Source organism: Anabrus simplex, chromosome 11, assembly GCF_040414725.1.
Source record: "Anabrus simplex isolate iqAnaSimp1 chromosome 11, ASM4041472v1, whole genome shotgun sequence".
Classification (NCBI taxonomy): domain Eukaryota; kingdom Metazoa; phylum Arthropoda; class Insecta; order Orthoptera; family Tettigoniidae; genus Anabrus; species Anabrus simplex.
In genome coordinates, this window is record NC_090275.1 from 92,730,737 (window position 1) to 92,750,716 (window position 19,980).

Genomic DNA, 19,980 nt, shown 5'->3' on the forward strand with positions numbered 1-19,980 from the left:
TAATGCAGTAATAGATTTTTTAAATGTCTCCGAGAAAACCTTTTGTACAACTTGCTTTACGTCGCACTGACACAGATAGGTCATATGGCGACGATGGGATAGGAAAGGGTTGGGAGTGGGAAGGAATCGACCGTGGCCTGAATTAAGGTAGCCTACAGCCCCAGCATTTGCCTGGTGCAAAAACGGGAAACCACGGGGAACCATCTTCATGGCTGCCTACAGTGGGCTCACAGCTGCACGATTAACCGCACGGCCAACTCGCCCGGTCAGAGAACATCAAATGTATGCACAAAAAGTAGATTGCAATAAATTAATGCTCTCTCCCCTATTTCAGATGACCCAGAACTAGGGGACAAGAGTATTATATTTTGGGCTTATGATCGGTGCTAGAGGTATAATTCCTAAGGAGATACCGGAGTTCCAAACAAATAAAGAATTCACGGATGTCATCATCCAGACTATAGCGGACTCTATGCTGAAAACTTCGGTGGAGATTGTACGACACTGTCTGTACTGCTTGACCTGAAATGCGATGTACTGGATTTTCTTTTAATGTAGACTTACGTTCCCCGACAACGGGTATATGGAAAGAAAAATATTGCTTCAAATTGAGGACAAATGTGTGCTAAATATGTGACATCACATGCATACTTTGTTATAAGATGGTACTTTGTTGACTCGCGCACTCAGTTGGAGGTTAGCTGTCGTTGTGAATACATCGTGGTTAGTTGTATATTATTTATAATAAAACCCTGCGGCCGTTAAAATAGTGACGACCGGGCGAGATGGCCGTGCGGTTAGGGGCGCGCGGCTGTGAACTTGCATCCGAAAGATACTGGGTTCGAACCCCACTGTCGGCAGCCCTGAAGATGGTTTCCCGTGGTTTCCCATTTTCACACCTTAATTAAGTCCAAGGCCGCTTTATTCTAACTCCTAGGCCTTTCCTATCCCATCGTCACCATAAGTCCTACCTGTGTCAGTGCGACGTAAAGACACTAACAAAAAAAGAACTATAGTGACAGCCTACCGCGATTTCTTTTTCAGTAAACCAGAAAGAGAAATTCCGCTAGACGGTAGCCAGTTTCAATTTTGAGCCATAACTCTAGGCCCGCTTATACCTAAACAACACACAAAGTAAGTTAGTTAATTATAGTTCATATGGACTGATCATGAGCTCGGTCATTTCGATTCCCTAATAAAGGCGGTTACACGTGGAATTTTCTTAAATGCATACATTATATTTTTTGGTCTGGTGGTCGATCTGGAATTACTTCGTCAACTTCTCGACACCATTGTAACCAGTGTTCGTCATCTCTCCCCAGTCAACAGTCCCTGATCCCCCTTTTAGTCGCCTCTTACGACACGTAGGAAATATCGTGGATGTAATTTTACCGCACATAAAATTTTTATTCACAAACTCCAACTAGATGGCGTTGTTTTCACCGAACAGTGTTATCAATTATTTTTATGGTTATAAGATTTAAATCGTTCATTAAACCTTTTTTGTTTCCTGACTGGTTCGGTTATTTTTGATGGATTCTTTTACAATTAGCTTTACATCGCATAGACACAGATAGGTCTTATGGCGACGATGGAATAAGAAAGGCCTGGGAGTGGAAAGGAAGCGGCCGTGGCCTTAATTAAGGGGAGCCGGAGGTGCCTATGCTGCCCAAGTTATGATGAAATTTAAGGAACAATTATGGGAAAATTATTACTTCTACTAATTTGAAAATTCGTCAAGAAATGCAGAGGTTCAGTCTTGAAGTCAGAATGGGGGGGGGGGAGGGTTTTTTTATTTTTATAGTTTCCCTTCAATAATTTTTTGTTACAACCCTAAATTTTTTGAAAAAATTGCTATAATTAAGTTACTTATACCCAGACTGGGACTCCGGTGGAAGCTACACTTTACTCTGGCCTGTGCCAAGGTAAAGTGTAGCTTCCACCGAAGTCCCAGTCTCATCCATGGCTGTGACAATATGGAAGCTGCTGGGGTATGGGTGGTGCTGAATAATGACATTCGGAGCACGACTAGTGCATCTGAGTGTTAGGAAAGGTGTTGCTCATAGGGTCGGTCGTGCTTCAATAGCATTTTCTGACCCAGTGAGGAAAGCAATGGCAAACTACCTCACTCCTCGTCTTGCCTAGTACACCTCATTTCGGTGCTGCCATTGGTTTTTGCGGTTTCCTTATAACCACATAACCATTGGTGGTGCTATTTGAGGATCCAACCAGCCTCTGGGCTGATGACCTAACAGACAGACGCTACTGAACATATTGTCAAATGGCTGTGTTAAAATTTACTTTCTACCACAAAGAACACTATATAAAAGTTTCATCAGGCTATCTTGAGTGGTTGTTGAGAAAATGTTCCTTAAATTAAAAATACATAATTTACGGGAAATGTCCTCCAAAGTTCATCAGTACATTCCTGCACTATAGGATGGATTGTCAGGGTCTTCTTCTTCATCATCCAAGAGGATAATTCTTCTTTTCTACCCTGTTGTTCCATTATATTTCATGTTCCTTTCTCTTCTTTCTGATTGGTCAGCGTAGTCGCCTTCGGTTCAGAAGGTGCGGGGTCGATTCCAGGCCGGGTCAGAGATTTTAACCACAAAATGGTAATTTTCCCCGGCTCGGGGACTGGATATTTGTACTGTCTCCAACATTCCTGCAACTCACACACAACAACATCCTCTACTGCAAAAACACGCAGTTCCCATACGCGGTAGATGCCACCCACCCTTCTTGGAGGATCTACCTTACAAGGGCTGCGCCAGGCTAGAAATAATAATAATAATAATAATAATAATAATAATAATAATAATAATAATAATAATAAATTATTATAATAAAATATAATAAATTACTATTACTATTATTATTATTATTATTATTATTATTATTATTATTATTATTATTATATTATTTATTTATTAATTTATTATTATTATTACGGTCCGCGTCTGGGGTGTAGTGATTAGCGTGATTAGCTGCCACCCCCGGAGGTCCGGGTTCGATTCCAGGCTCTGCCACGAAAATTTGAAAAGTGGTACGAGGGCTGGAACGGGGTCCACTCAGCCTCGGGAGGTCAACTGAGTAGAGGTGGGTTCGATTCCCACCTCAGCCATCCTGGAAGTGGTTTTCCGTGGTTTCCCACTACTTCTCCAGGCGAATGCCGGGATGGTACCTAACTTAAGGCCACGGCCGCTTCCTTCCCTCTTCCTTGTCTATCCCTTCCAATCTTCCCATCCCTCCACAAGGCCCCTGTTCAGCATAGCAGGTGAGGCCGCCTGGGCGAGGTACTGGTCACTCTCCCCAGTTGTATCCCCCGACCAAGAGTCTGAAGCTCCAGAACACTGCCCTTGAGGTGGTAGAGGTGGGATCCCTCGCTGAGTACGAGGGAAAAGCCGAACCTGGAAGGTAAACAGATGATGATGATGCTGATTATTATTATTATAATTATTATTATTATTATTATTATTATTATTATTATTATTATTATTATTATTGCTCAGTCTGTTTCCAGCTATTCGACCGGGTTAGGAATGTAATGAATGAAGCCCCATCTAGCGGCGGGGATAAGCCTACTTCATCTGCAAGCACGTATAGAAACATCAATAACTCCACTTCTAGGACGAGTAGATTGATAAATCAAAGTTTGCCTTGAAGAGGAATGTTCAAGTTAAATTTTAGTAGTAAAAATGAAATATCGTCATTTTTTGGATTTGTCCACCTCCGGCTCCCCTTAAGGTACAGCCCAAGCATTTGCCTCGTGTGAAAATGGAAAACCACTGAAAACCATATTCAGAGCTACCGATAGTGGGTTTCGAACCTACTATCTGCCGGATGCAAGTTCACAGCTGCGCGCCCCTAACAGCACGGCCAACTCGCCCGGTTGTCACTATTGTAGCGGCCGCAAGGTTTTGAGTGGTTTGTAGACTGGTAAAATGTGCCTGCGGCTCTCGTTGTCGCTAAAGGATGAGTGTGACTTGAGCAGACGTATGCGAGAACCGTACCGTCAAGAGTGAGTCTGAAAGGGGGCGCATTACTGGCTTGAGAGAACGTGATAAATCCATCCGGGAAATTGCTGCTCGTGTGGGACGGACGAAGTGTGTCGGCAGTGCAACGGGTGTGTCAGCAGGCCGTTGAACACGACGAGATGAGTCTAGTCGCACCCCCCACCCCCCGAGAAGGTCGACACCACATCCGAATGGCTTGCAGGACAGATCTGCGGCCTCCTCGGCTCTGGCGCAACAGTGGAACAGTGTAACACATCTTACACTCTCAAGAGTGACAGTCCGTCACCGTTTATTACGGTCTGGGTTACCGGCGCGTCATCCACTTCTCTGCCTACCTTTGACTAATGTGCATAAACATGATAGATTGCAATGGTGTATGGAACGACGTCACTGGGGACAGGAATGGCAGCAGGTAGTGTTTTCAGACGAATCCAGGTTCTGTTTGTTTGAAAATTTTGGTTCGCCGCAGACAGGGGGACATGCATCACATTGACTGCATTCGCACAAGACATACAGGGCCATCTCAAGACCTTATGGTGTGGGGTACTGTTAGGCACAACCACAAAATACAGTTGGTGTGTGTCCAGGGCACTACGACCAGTTTGACCTAGGCGGGCAATAATTCCATTGTGGAGATTTAGCTCCCGTATGCAGTTATCAGATTGTGCCTCTTATAAGGGCTTCTGATAAGTTCACCTGCATACACCCCAGCGTCAGTGGGTAGGGTCTGACACATCCCACTCTGATGAGTCTATTGTTAGACCTAAGACAAAACGCTGGTTAATAGAGCAAACGCCTGAAAAGCCTTACATTGATATGTTCTTGACATTTTTCACATGCTCTGTTGATGAAAAATATCTAATTCCCTCCATGGGAATTTAGAATTTTCCACCTGGACGATAGCCATAAATGCAGATTATTGATTGATTGATTGATTGATTGATTGATTGATTGATTGATTGATTGATTGATTGATTGATTGATTGATTGATTGATTGATTGATTGATTGATTGATTGACAACCGGAAATGACGTATCACAAGCTTCTTCAATACTCCTAAGTGTGATACCATCAAATGCCTTACTAGATCAACGGAGATGAATAAAAAGCAATGCATGAAAAAAGGGGGCGTAACAACTGACGCCCATATGTTAGGAATCCAGTGCACTTATGTTCCGAATTCAACTAAATCCTTTTGGGACTAGATTCCCTATATAATAAGCTAGCAATTTCAGCAAAAAGTAAACCCATAGGCTTGAAGGATTTCCTACATCTGAGCCCCTAGAATTCATGCTACTCTCGCTTCATTAAGGAAGAGCGGGCGAGTCGACACTTGCTAATAACCAGATTAGTTTGCATTCTAACCTATTACTGCCTTGACATCCGGGGTTTAGTGATCAAATTACTGCAGAAGATTTGTAATGCTGATCATCACAGTAGAATGTATAGCATGTAACCAGAGGCAGTGTAGAAACACCTTAGTCTATGTATGAGGTTGCAGATTACTCACCATGTCACGAGGGATCACCCCTCCCATCCGACCCGTTGACCTATTGAACGCTGTGTTGTGGTTACAGGTGATTGTATTGTTGTCGACACAGCCTGGAGAAGCCCACCTAAGGCGTTTGAAACCCTGCAAGTGATGACTGCAGTACATGCGTTAGTTTAACACCTTCAATGGTCGCAGTCGTCTAGTGATTAGATATCACTAATGCAACTGGTGTACAAAATAAGAATACTGTAATACGTAAACTTAGCTTCACACGTCATTCTTCTAAGTCTGTAAAAGATGCGCAGAAGTTGAATGTTACGGACACAGGCTTGATGAGAGAGAACAACACCAAAAAAACACAGAAAATGAAATGCAAAATAAGGAAGTCGGATGATGCCCTATTTACGCCAAACTGTAAGCTGGACTGTTACATTCTACCTAACTCATGCTTATAGGGTAAAATGGGGTAACTGGGATATGGGATAACTACGTTTCAAATGTAGCCTACCATCTTCGAACGAAAATTTTGATGGATTAAAAATGTAACTGCAGTAGAACCCCTATTTAACATTTTTACAGGGCCCTGATTTTTTAACCTTAAATGGGGCTTTATCTGAAATCGAGGTTTCAGTAGAAATCACAGCTTTTCCAGAGATCTTTGCCGGTATTAACATAAATTGTACTATCATACATTATTTACACAGTGATAGCAATAAAACAAGGTGATATCTACCCTACACATTGTACTGTAGTTTTGTTTGTGCTTCATTTTGACAGATTTTTGTCAGTAAATGCAAAACCGCTTCGGTTTAAGGTTGTTCTGATAAAGTTGTACATAATTTTCCATAAAAATCGGGAAAGATACCAAATTCGTATAAAAACATATTATCTGTTTGTATAAACATTTTTTCGGATGTTTTCCAAGTAGCGGTTTACTCATTAGCATGTATTTTCTAATTCCAACAGTCTGAACACGCATATTCAGTTTCATTCTTGAAAATTGTAATAGCATCACTCCAGAGGCTTGCGGTAAACATTTCCTTACTTGAAATGGCGTCACCTAACCTAGGTTCACCACACACGTATTACGAAAATATATCTCAAGTTCCCTGTAGAATAATGATAACATTTTCACTATAAATTTACACCGGAACAGCCTTTCTGAAATTTAACAAGACGAGAAAGTACATAACCAAACCTCTGAAATAAGTCACGCACAACGCTGTATCTTGAGAAGAAGTATTACATACTTATTTTATTTCTATACATAGTATTAAAATTAAGCAATCGTTTACTTCAGCCTTTATTTCTAAGGAGTTAACAATTGTTGGCATTGAACTTATTGCGAAAACATATTATCCCGATGCTTGTTTACACAAATCGGAGTTTTGAGGAGACCACATGCCCGCTGAAGATCGACTCGCTCGGGTGTAGCAAGGAATCGATACGGAAGATGATCGATCGCTTTCAGTATAATAATAATAATTATTATTTCGTGTGGCTATTTCTAGCCGAGTGCAGCCCTTGCAAGGCAGACCCTCCGATGAGGCTGGGCGGCATCTGCCATGTGTAGGTAACTGCGTGTTATTGTGGTGGAGGATAGTGTTATGTGTGGTGTGTGAGTTGCAGGGATGTTGGGGGCAGCACCAACACCCAGCCCCCGAGCCATTGGAAGTAACCAATGAAGGTTAAAATCCCCGACCCGGCCGGGAATCGAATCCGGGACCCTCTGAACCGAAGGCAAGTACGCTGACCATTCAGCCAACGAGTCGGACATCACATTCAGTATAAACGTTGGAGTAGAATGCACGAATATTGATAACGGATTAAAACGAACACGCCCGAATTTGCCCGTAATAACGGATGAATCAGTAACAGGGTTCTCATTGTAACCAAAGGATATTGGACAGAATACTATAGGGATTTTCGAAGGTTATAACAACATTGCCATTAAAACGGGGGGGTTCTCTTCTGTTACAGCGGCCACGGTCGGATTGTGACTCAGTCCGACATCTCACTTTAGCTCTAGTAAGTGCCCGCGCTCTAAATTACTCATCTACTCTGAATCATCCTGAGCAAGCTTATGTCGTTTTTTCACAGGTTCCTAATGCCCCATAATCAAGACGAATAGAAATAAATATTTGAGAATTTTAACATTTCCTTAACGCTAAACGCGGGTTTTGCCCTATTGTGAATTACGTTGCATTGCATTGCTCTTTCAGAGTGATTTTCGGGACTGGAAATTTCTTCCGTTAAATGCGGTTTTACGTTAAATCGAGGTCACGCAAAATCGGGGCTATACTGTAGTTGAATCCCGTCAAAACATGACGGTCAATGGGGTGAATATTACTCGTTGCCGGGACAAAACCTCCTATGTGATATTTTTGGAGATATACTGACCCGCAGCACATGCATTATGAAGAGCGAGAATGCCTTGATTTTATTCACACAATATTGCACCTTAGATGACATAACCTTACCGGCCAAAGTTCTAAGCTAAAATATTTCACATAGGAGGCTTTGTCCCAGCAGTGACGATTACTGAAGGATTTTCTTATAAACGTCATTCCTTGTATGTTACAATTTGTTTTACAATTTTATTTTTCTTTTCTTTTCTTTTTTTGCTATTTGCTTTATGTCGCACCGACACAGATAGGTTTTATGACGATGATGGGATAAGAAAGGGCTAGAACTGGGAAGGAAACGGCCGTGGCCTTAATTAAGGTACAGCCCCAGCATTTGCCTGGTGTGAAAATGGGAAAACACGCAAAATCATTTTCAGGACTGCCGACGGACGCGTATAAGTTTTACGACGACTGCAATATAGTTTTTTTTAAATTATTTCTTCAAAACTTGTTAAACTGGATATTTTCCATTTACCTCATTGCATTCAGGAATAATGGAATTATATGTAGTAGGGCTGCAAGACAAATATTGTTTAATTTTGAACAGAATACGTAATTATCGTTTTACATTTGTTCTGCAGATAAACTAGTTCGTTGCGTGTTCATCCCTTGCCTCTGAAAAGGTCTACAGCTGATGAACCTATTTTCCAACTTTGTACGGTTTTCTTAAAATGCTGTTTGTTCTGGGCGTCCACCCATCTGGATCTTTTGCCCCTACTGGCACCGTATTGTATGAACCTGCGTGTAATTGGAATGGCGGTAGTGTGGAATGTTGTGTGTGAGGAAAGGAAGATTAAGGACGTCACAAACACCCAGTTCCCAGGCCACGGATATTAATCATTACAATTTAAAAACCCTGACCCGGCCAGGAATCGAACCCGGGGCCGCCGGGTGACAGGCGGACGCGTTACCCCCTACAGCGCGGGTCGGACACTTTGTACGGTTACAACAAGTTCAAAATCTGACACATATAAGTACAACACTCCGGTGTCATTGTCCGGAACTGAAATAGTCTTTAATTCTCTAAAGTTAGTGACCGTTCTTCAAGGAAAGAATGGCCACTATTGTTAGTAGTATTAGATCGGAGACTTATGGCTGCATGGAAAGAGAGCCTTCATTTAATCATATATTTGTAGAGACAGAACACGCGCCAAAGCAAACTCCACATTGCTGCTATCAACACTTCTTGAGAGTGCTCTAAATATAGCCGGCGATACTTGACCCCATCTACATCGCCTATGTGATCTACAGTTGCTGAGTGAAATCTTAATGGAGGACATACATATCAAACGTTTCTCCAGTCAAAAGGAGACTTGAATACTCTACCAGAAATGTCTAAATGAGTGAGCTGTCGTACAGGAAAAGTACTGAAGCTATGTTAACATAACAATCACGTTTCTCTAGTCTAGTGCTTACTTAAGGGAAGAGGAGCAAACTCAGACGGCGAAGGTCGTTTGGAGGATTGGAGGATAAAGGCTTCTTTTCTCGGTAACCTCAGTAGAATGTAGCATAGAGTAGTCAGCTCAATGTCTGACCACCTTCTGGCCGGGAATCAACGTAGTACTCATTTTTGCTGTAGGCTGAGTGAACCTCAGTGCATATGCCTCACCGACAGTGGAAAGCTCGTTTCAAAAATTTTCAACTTCCTGACGGGAAACTGAACCCACATCTGTCTGGATGAACCGAGAACATCTTTATCGCATCGACCAGGCAGTCCCTACTTAAGTGGAGACTGAACCGAAATTTATACTTTCCATCATTTAGCTCTATAAACACGAAATTATACGAGTTCATTGATATGCCTCTAACTTACACAAATTTTAATTTTTTATCTACATAAGGTAAATACTGGAGGAGCCTCCGTGGCTCTGGTGGCAGCCCACCGACCTCTCACCGTTGAGTTCCGTGGTTCAAATCCCGGTCACTCATTGTGAGATTTGTGCCGGACAAAGCGAAGGCGGTACAGGTTTCTCTCTGGGTACTCCGGCTTTCCCTGTCATTTTTCAATCCAACAACACTCTCCACTGTCATTCCATGTGTCATTCATTAACCATTGCCCCCGAGGAGTGCGACAGGCTTCGGCAGCCAGGACAATTCCCGTCCTCGCCGCTAGATGGGGGATTCATTCATTCCATTCCTGATCCGGTCGCATTACTGGAAACAGGCTGTGGATTTTCAGTTTCAAAAGGTAAATTTTGGTTTATTACTTCAAAACTAAGTTATACAGTGTGTTAAATATTTTTGGGACGTATTCCTAACAACATCAAAATTAAAATCTTACATATGATAGATAGATAGATAGATAGATAGATAGATAGCGTAGTGAAGGCCATTGGGCTTTCTCTTGCATTAAACCAATTAGTATACATTAGTCATAATAAATACTACTGTAATGAATACTAGACTAACGTAAGTACCCGTGCTTCGCTACGGCTTTAAACTGAAAGTTATTATTGAATATTTTACATTTTGGAGAGTGCACTGTCAGCTGAGCCTGTAAAATATACTCTCACTTCGTATGTCAAATGGTTTTTGGGGAATGATTATTTATTTTCTGATCTGACGCTCATTTGAACCCCGTACAGATGAATTGTAATGTTTTAAATCCTATCTTATTTAATATCTAGGACGTAAAAGTGAGCTACCCGTGAATTTTTTATTTTGTACGTTGAACAGTAATGGAGGAATGAGTGCTTTTCCAGGGGGTGAATGATTTTAAATATTGATTAACATCTGGGATATACTGTAGAAGAACACACTTCATGTAAAATTTTATGTTCGTGCCTGAAATGGTTTCAGAAGTATGGATATTGCGTTTTTGAGAGTCAACCACAATCTAAACCCCTCAGGGGAGAAATATGTCGAAGTATACGATATGCTACAACTAGAAATAAAAGAAGAACCTTATCACTGTTTTGAAAATGTTGAATTTCCGTTTAATCAAGAAGATTATCATTGCAGTACCGCGTTAGAGGGCAATCGTGATAACTTCGGGACCGTCAGTCTGGAGACCGAGCAAGTGGCTCCGTAGTTTGAGTCATGTAGCTATCAACTTGGATTCGGCAGATGGTGACTTCGAACTCACTGTCGGGAGCTCTGAAATGGTTTTCTGTGGTTTTTCCTTTTCACACCAGGCGAATGCTGGGGTTGTACGTTAGTTAAGGCTACGGTTGCTTCCTTCCCATTCCTAGGCGTTTCCTATCCCATGGTCGCCATAAGGCCTACCTGTGACGGCGCGACGTAAAAGTCCAAACCAAATCCCAGGGCACTACAGCCCTTGAAGGACCTTGGCCTACCAAGCGACCGCTGCTCAGCCCGAAGGCCTGCAGATTACCAGATGTTGTGTGGTCACGTAGGCTGAGTGGATCCAGGTAAAAATCCCTGGCCTGGCCGAGAATCGAACCCGGGGCTTCCAGGTAAGAGGCAGGTACGCTACCCCTACACCAGGGGGCCGGCGGCGCGACGTAAAACAGACTGTAGAACGAACAAATTTGAAAGCAAAGTGTCGGTTTAAAACCTATAAAATTCCCTACAAAACGAAGTAGAATCATTTTAGTTGGTGAAGTCGTTAGCGACAGACGTCTCTTCGAAAAGCTTTTTTTGTAACTTGAAGGCTCTTCAGTCCGTTGAACGCTGGGCAGAGTGGCTCAGACGGTTGAGGCGCTGGCCTTCTAATCCAACTTGGCAGGTTCGATCCTGGCTCAGTCCGGTGGTATTTGAAGGTGCTCAAATAAGTCAGCCTTGTGTCGGTAGATTTACTGGCACGTAGAAGAACTCCCGCGGGACTAATTTCTGGCACCTCGGCGTCTCCGAAAACCGTAAGTGTAGTTAGTGGGACGTAAAGCCAATAGCATTATTTAATATGTTCAGTCTGTCGAACACACAGGTTAAATGTTATATTACAACATACCTGTAAAACATATTTAAACAAGGGATAAAAATACACGCTCTTAATATACAAAGAATGACATGTCTTCTTTCTTACGAAATTACAATTGAGGAGCTATCTGACGGTGAAATAGCGGCCCCGGTCTAGAAAGCTAAGAATAACGGCCGAGAGGATTCGTCGTGCTGACCACACGACACCTCGTAATCTGTTGGCCTTCGGGCTGAGCAGCAGTCGCTTGGTAATCCAAGGCCCTTCGTAACTGTTGCGCTTTTGGGCTTGTTTTCTTATATTTCTGTATGCCCCTTCAGAGAGCGCGTTGGAACTTGATGACTTTCGCCTTAATATTTTTCAAAAATCTCTTCATGAACTCACTGTGTTGTTTCTTCCTTTCTTCCGACCACTTTGTAGCAGTCCTGCTGCTAGTTTTGACTACAAATGTGTGTTTATTTACTGAGGTTCTTGGCTATTTTTCATGATGTCTTCTCTGATGCTCAGTTCATTCAGATCCCCTCTTGTTTCTTCCATCCAATATATTCTCCTGTTTTGGGAATTTATTACATTGAATAACCTTTTTTGTCTATTATTATCCATTCTGAAAATGTGTCCAAAATGTTTCAAACACCTCCTCCGTAGAGTACTGATGAAACCACCTGTGACTGGGTGAGTTGCCCGTGCGGTTAGGCGCGCGCAGCTCTGAGTTGCATCCGGGAGATAGCGAGATCGAACCCCACTGTCGGCAGCCCTGAAGATGGTTTTCCGTGATTTCCCATTTTCACACCAGGCTGTACGTTAATTAAGGCCATGGTCGCTTCCTTCCCACTCCCAGGTCTTTCGTATCCCATCGTCGCCATAAGACTTATCTGTGTCAGTGCGACTTAAAGAAAATTGCAGAATGAAACTATCTGCGTAACTGTAGAGGCATGCAGTTTCCATTTTGATCCCAATTCCATTGTATCGTATGAGGCCGAAAACTTTTCTAAAAATGTTTACGTTTTTGCTTTTGAATATAAGCCTATGCAGTTTTAGAATGACCTCCAAAAGTTAACGTCTCTGATGCATACAGAGCTTCCGGTAGAATAACTGCTTTTTTAATGGTTCAGTTTAGCATTACGTGACATTCCTCTTTTATTGTAGTGATCCCATGTCAGTCCAAATGCCCTCTGAAGTTTTGAGGCCTTTTCTGTTTTAGCCGAACTGTCTAATCCCAAGGAAGAATTATTTCTCCAAGGTATTTAAAAAAGATGCCTGTGAAATTGTCCCATATTCCGTTTCAATTTTATCTTTCTTGCGCTATTGCTAAAAAACTGCCTATACTTGGTTTTCTCGAATGATATCTGAAGGCCTGTCTGTGAAGCTATTCTGTAATAATAATAATAATAATAATAATAATAATAATAATCTGCCATGTGTAGGTAACTGCGTGTTATTGTGGTGGAGGATAGTGTTATGTGTGGTGTGTGAGTTGCAGGTATGTTGGGGACAGCACAAACACCCAGCCCCCGGGCCATTGGAATTAACCAATGAAGGTTAAAATTCCCGACCCGGCCGGGAATCGAACCCGGGACCCTCTGAACCGAAGGCCAGTACGCTGAACATACAGCCAAAGAGTCGGACAGCTATTCTGTGTAATGTCTCGATATTCCTCCTTGTTTTTTATTATTATTATTAATGTATGCGTTTCTTCCTGTAAAGAGCAAGTCGAGCCTTCTTCATCTTGACTTCTTCTTCTCTTCTCTCACAAGTTCCTTATCGTTTCACTATGGGATTGTCGTCTTTCTGATGTCCATATCTTCCTTAGTTTCAGGTTCCTTGCCGTTAGATTCTTGGGTGTAAACTTACGGGTGTTAATCTTTGGTCTGTATGTGGTCTTTGTTGTTGTTACTGGGTCAAAGTCGACTTCTGTGAGATGTTTTTGTGTGTCTCTACTAGCCAGCCTACTTTGGATTATCGTCTTCCATTGATAATGAAAAAGATGTTCTTATTCACCCATAAGTGATAAATGTCCGAAGAATTTCCTACGTCTTTTGCGTGCAATTAAAGTGAATCGCTCAGTTGATGAATATAGTTCTTCCGAGCATTTTCGCATCCACACACCATGTTGAAATTAAGGCCCGAATATTTTCCTCGTTATTATTATTATTATTATTATTATTATTATTATTATTATTATTATTATTATTATTATTATTATTATTATTATTATTATTATTATTATTATGCTCATTGTTATTATTTACGATGAGAGCTGGTACGGTCCACATGTCAATTTCAATTAACTTTCCTTGTCGTTTCCTCTTCTGTGTACTATGCTTCATTCTTCTCTCCTCAGGTCACTCTGGAACGGGTTCCCTTTTCATTCTTCCTTCCATTCTTAAAACATTCATTATCATCATCATCATCATCATTATCGTTATGATCATCATGATCATCATCATTTGCCATCATCCAGCTGTAGCCGGGTAGGGGCAAATATGGTTCCTCTCCACTTTCTTCGCTCTTTCCACCACTCCTCCTCCAACACTGTCCCATTGCAGGTTTCTTTCTCTAATACAGCGTTGGATTTTGTCCTTCCATCTCAATCGTGGACCTCCGTGGCCCCTTCTTCCTTGTATTTGCATTTCCATCACCGTTTTTGGCATTTTTTCCATCACGCATTCGCTTTATTTGCAAAAATCTCTCCTTCTGTAGTTTCCTCTTCTATTTTACTTCTTTCTAAATATTACTTGACCTCTTGTATCCAGCTTTTTATTGATATTATTATTGTTATTATTTCTTTCTTTCTTTCTTTCTTTCTTTCTTTCTTTCTTTCTTTCTTTCTTCGATATTCCCATTCAAAGAATGCGTTTGAACTTGTTCGTTGGCCTGATAGTTTTCTCCTTTTCCTCCTCCCAAATTCTCTTCATGAATGGACTGTGTTGCATCTTGTGTTCTGTGGACCACTTCCTACCAGTTTTCTTTTTAGGTTTATCCACGAATTTATGCTTGACTACTATTGTACTAAACACTCCACAATATCCTATGATGTCGAACGTGATATTCACTTCTTGGAGGTCCACCTTAGTTTCTTCTAGCCGGTTTATTTTGACTTTTCTTGAGTTGATTACTTTAAGTAATCTTTCGGTGGGTCTATCGTTGTCCATTCTGTAGCTATGACCATAGAATATCAGGCTTCTCATGCGTACGGCATCAGCGAACCTGTCTGCAGAGGTCCTTTGTTCTCCTCTTAACACACATTCCATTTTCTCTCACCGCACCATACATTTTCCGGAGAATTTTCTTTTCTCGCTTTTCAATTTCTATAATTTTAGAGGGACGTCCAAGGGATATGGTTTCTGAGGCGTGTAAAGCTTCCGGTAAAACAACTGCCTTGTAGTGTCTTCGCTTGCATTACGTGATAGCACTCTTTTGTTGTGGTAATTTCATGTTAGTCTGTACGTTTTATGGAGTTCGGTGGCCATTTCTACGTTGACCCTACTATCTATTCCCGATGGTAGTACGATTTCTCGTAGGTATTTGAAGGAGGGACCCTGTGAAATTGTGCCGTTTTCCACCTGAAGAGCATTTTGCTGTGTTGTATTTTTTTCATGAGCTGGGATTTTCTTACATTATTTGGAGGCCTGCCTTTGACGCTATATTTGGTAATCTCCGAACATTATTATTACTATTATTATTAATATTAACTGTTTGTATGTGCATTAAGAACCACTGTTCACGGAGCGGAGAGAATGTTTTTGTTTTTCTGCAGTATCTGGCGTATTACACACATGGAGGTTCATAAGCGCATTATAATGTAATGGCTCTTGCCACAAAGTCTACAAAGCAGCTCGCTGTGCATAATAATAAAACAGGCTGCTCACAACCCCATCCCCTCTTGTGGGAGCTTATTAGGGTTGCCTCAGCCAGCGGTAATTAGGTAGAACATAACACTGCACTCCCTGCTGCCGTCAAATGTCCCTGTATCGATATTCCCAGCCGTGTGCTACCTTCGGCAGAGCAGCGTAGCTCACTTCCGTAGTGATGATAGTAATAATTACTTACACAAGGTAGGGGTCCCGTCCCCTTAGCAGATTTGGACTTGTAGAAATTCAGGAATATTATAGACAACACTAGAAATTGGTATATATTTACCGAATATATTCCCCACTTACGGGCGAATTACAGTGAAACTCTTTTAATGTAAGGTATTCAATATTTGACATAAACACTGCTAAAACTAAACTACCAAAAATGTGTTCGCAATTTCGTCCCCCACCAAATTGATGAAGAATAAAATTAATTTTAATATGCTTTTCTTTTCCAACTTACCAAACACTTTCCCTGTAATGAATTACCTGAAGGCCATTTCCGAAAAATGTTTTCTTGGTATTCTTTCTAACATAGTCTTTCAACGTTGCTCGTGGGATGTTAAACACTTTACTTTCACGCTTATAACCCAATATGTTGTCCCTCACTGACTTAATAACCCTTTTTCATAGCCTCCTTGTCCCATCGCTTGTGTTTTCCCATTTTAAAATAATAATAAACTTCACAAATAAGAAATAAAATGAAGGGGGACGAAATTACGAACAATCCTTTGATTTATTGTAGTGAACGCTACAGTAACTCACGCCAACTACCTCACTGCAGCGATTACACGCCAGGAACTGCATCATACGACTGAAATGCAGTCCAGTGTTTCATACACATACCAGTGCTCACTCTAGGAATAACAGGCTCTTAAATTTGAATGCTGCACTAACTCAGCTCAGAACGAAAAATGAATCCTCCTTGTACACGGAAACTAAATGTGGTGCACACAACAAACTCTCTCAAGAAGACAACGGGATGAGGCCTAAGCGTGTGCGCGCGGCTAAACATTAGGTAGGCCTACCAACTGTGCAAACTGGAACTCCTTAGGGGGACGAAATTACGTGAGGGAATGGAATTTGGCCCCACTCCTCTGAAGTCACAGACTATTATTGTAGGGCTTCATAGGACAAAAATGTTATTAGACCAGAATGATTTGCCTGATATTACTATCTGTAGTACCAGCATACCTCTGGTAGTACGAACACGTATTAACTATTTGTAAAAATCTGTACAGCTCTTTGCACCCTTTTAAGACGTTGAGGAAGTTTTTACCTTATTCTTCTTGTAGCGCCTTCTCCATTACTGAAGGTTGACAGACATGATCTCCTTCATACTTTAGCACGAGATTTACTAAGCTATCTTCCTTTCATAATCTTAATACTCGTTCTCAGAATAACACTACCCTAGCTCTTCCTTTACTTTCAACATCATCTTCGTATGAGAATTCCTTTGCCCTTGACGCTGCAAGGCATTGGAATCCATTACCCTCAGAAATACGTCAGCTTACATCAGGCATGTTATTCAAGAGGTAATACAAGAAATATTTGTGTAATTTAGCATAATGAAATGAAATTCCACGGCCTGTTTCCAGTCATTCAACTGGGTCAGGAATGGAATGAATGAAGCCCCGATCTAGCGGCGAGAATGGGAATTGTGCCGGCTGTCGAAGCCTGTCGCACTCCTCTGGGGCAATTAATAACGACTGAGAGATGAAATGAAATGATATTGGAGAGTGTTGCTGGAATGAAAGATAAGGAGGAAAACCGAAGAACCATAAGAAAAACCTGTCCTGCCTCCGCTTTGTCCAGCACAAATCTCAGATGGAGTGACCGGGATTTGAACCACGGAACCCAGCGGCGAGAGGACGGTGCATTGCAGCCTGAGCCACGGAGGCTCTTAATTTAGCATAATAATAATTTGAATTATTATTACTATGGTAGTTCAATTTAAACTAATTTCTGTTCGTTACCTTCGTTATACAAGTGGTTTTACGTCGCATAGACACAGATAGGTCTTATGGCGAAGAGTGCGCACCCCTGACCGCAAGACCAAATCTCTCGGTGTTTACTTAATTATTATGTAAATAACTGCTAAGTTGCAGGTAAGTTTATATATCATGTGTGTGTGATCAAGTTAGGATCATAGCATTTTGTAAAGTATTTAAACTTGGTTCAGTGTAAGGGTGGAATTTATAGCCATAAACGCGCCAAGTAAAAGGAAGCATTATTAAAAAGTAAATAGGTCAATGAATAATATAAATAAATCAATCAAACTCTATCAGACAACTTGGGCTTGAGAATCGGTTTCAAGAGGGACAAGTTAAACGTAAATTGCCTGGCCTTCCGAGATGATCTAACACTCCTAGCATCGAGTATGATGGAAGCTACACGCCAACTCTCCTCCCTCAGTCAAGTAGCAGCTTAAGTAGGGTTGCGAATTGCCTCTGTGGATCCGTGGTAGAGTGTCGGCCTCCGGATCCCAAGATAGCGGGTTCAAACCCGGCAGAGGTAGTCGGATTTTTGATGGGCGGAAAAAAGTCCATTCGACACTCCATGTCGTACGATGTCGGCATGTAAAAGAACTCTGGTGATACATTTGGTATTTACCCGACAAAATTAATTAAAATCTCAGCCATAGACGCCCAAGAGAGATCCGGTTTACTCTAGGTCCGCTAGATGGCAGACAGAGTAAACCGGAACGTCGAAATTGACGAGCAGACAGCCAGATGGCGTCAAATCGAAATGTCTGCAAACGGTAGCTGAGGCCATACGATTATTATTATTATTATTATTATTATTATTATTATTATTATTTATCACCAACATTAGAGATGCACCCAGCTCAATCCCACGCGGGGATACAGTAATAAAGAAGAACTCCCACAAATACCTCGGAGAATGGATAACATCGAACGTCAGTGAGGATCTAGCCATGAAAGCCAGGTGTACCAAACTGGAGAGATCTTCCCATGTCTGAAAGAACATTTACAAGTTCAAATCCCTTTCCCTTCGCCTAAAACTTCGGGACTATGAAACCGAAGTATGATATTCGGTACTGTATGCCGCAGGGTGCTTGAACACGGTCAAAAGGGGACAATTCAGGAATTTGGAACTGAAAGAACGAAAGATCCTGAAAAAAATCATGGGCCCCATTAAAGAGGACGTGAATACAGAAACAGACATAACAACGAGCTTTGCCAACATTTAGAGGGTATAACATCAGAAATGAGAGGGCTTATCTTGTACGGTCACTGTCAGAATGGACAACATGAGTCTGACCTCATGAATCTTCAACATCCTTTGTAGAGGGAAGGGGGGAAAAGCTAAATGGTCGAAACTGGTCCGAAACGACGTAGAATTAAAAAAAATCCCAAGTACGGTATATATTCAATTTAGAATGCTGAACAGGACATCCGACACTCTCCAGTCTCTGAGGCTGGAGTGGCAGTGAAGTGGGCTCAGGAGAGGAAAGCAACCCACAGCGCAAACATGAAGGAATACTGGGTTCAGGAGAGGAAAACATCCCACAGCGCAAACATAAAGGAATACTGGGTTCAGGAGAGGAAAGCAACCCACAGCGCAAACATGAAGGAATACTGTGTCAGGAGAGGAAAGCAACCCACAGCGCAAACATGAAGGAATACTGGGTTCAGGAGAGGAAAGCAACCCACAGTGCGAACATGAAGGAATACTGGGCTCAGGAGAGGAAAGCAACCCACAGTGCAAACATGAAGGAATACTGGGCTAAGAAGAAAGCTCACCGGAGTTAGGAACCACGTGGTCCAAGAGACCTCAACGAAACAAAAAATAAATAAAATACACCTTCATTAAATGAAATGTTATGTCTTCCAGCATTCAGTCTGCAAGCCTCTGTGAATTAACTAATCACCTCCATATTTCTCCATTTGCAGCTAGTTCTGTGATCCCCGTTGTTCAACTCTTTTTACCATTAAGTTATTTTAAAAAATCGAACGTGGCTGTGTCGGTATGATGGTCGCAGTATTGACGTAAAATGAATCGGTTACTTATGAAAGAGCATACGTCAGTTTTTGGTGAACATGTGTTTGTGGTGGGAAGTGATTCGTATGACGTAGATGAATTTCTAATCATGAAAGGATTTAAGTCTGACCCTTAGGAGTGTACGAAACTATTCCGCCTTTCTGCTGACTTTTTATGTAACAACTTAAGTCAGCACACTTAATGAATTCCATAAAAAGCACGTTACTGTGCTAAATGTTAGGGAGATTACCTCCGTCGGATGACGACATCAAGCATTAAGCCGACCCCTTCGTGTTAGTTGACACGAGCAGGCTATGTGCCGATACC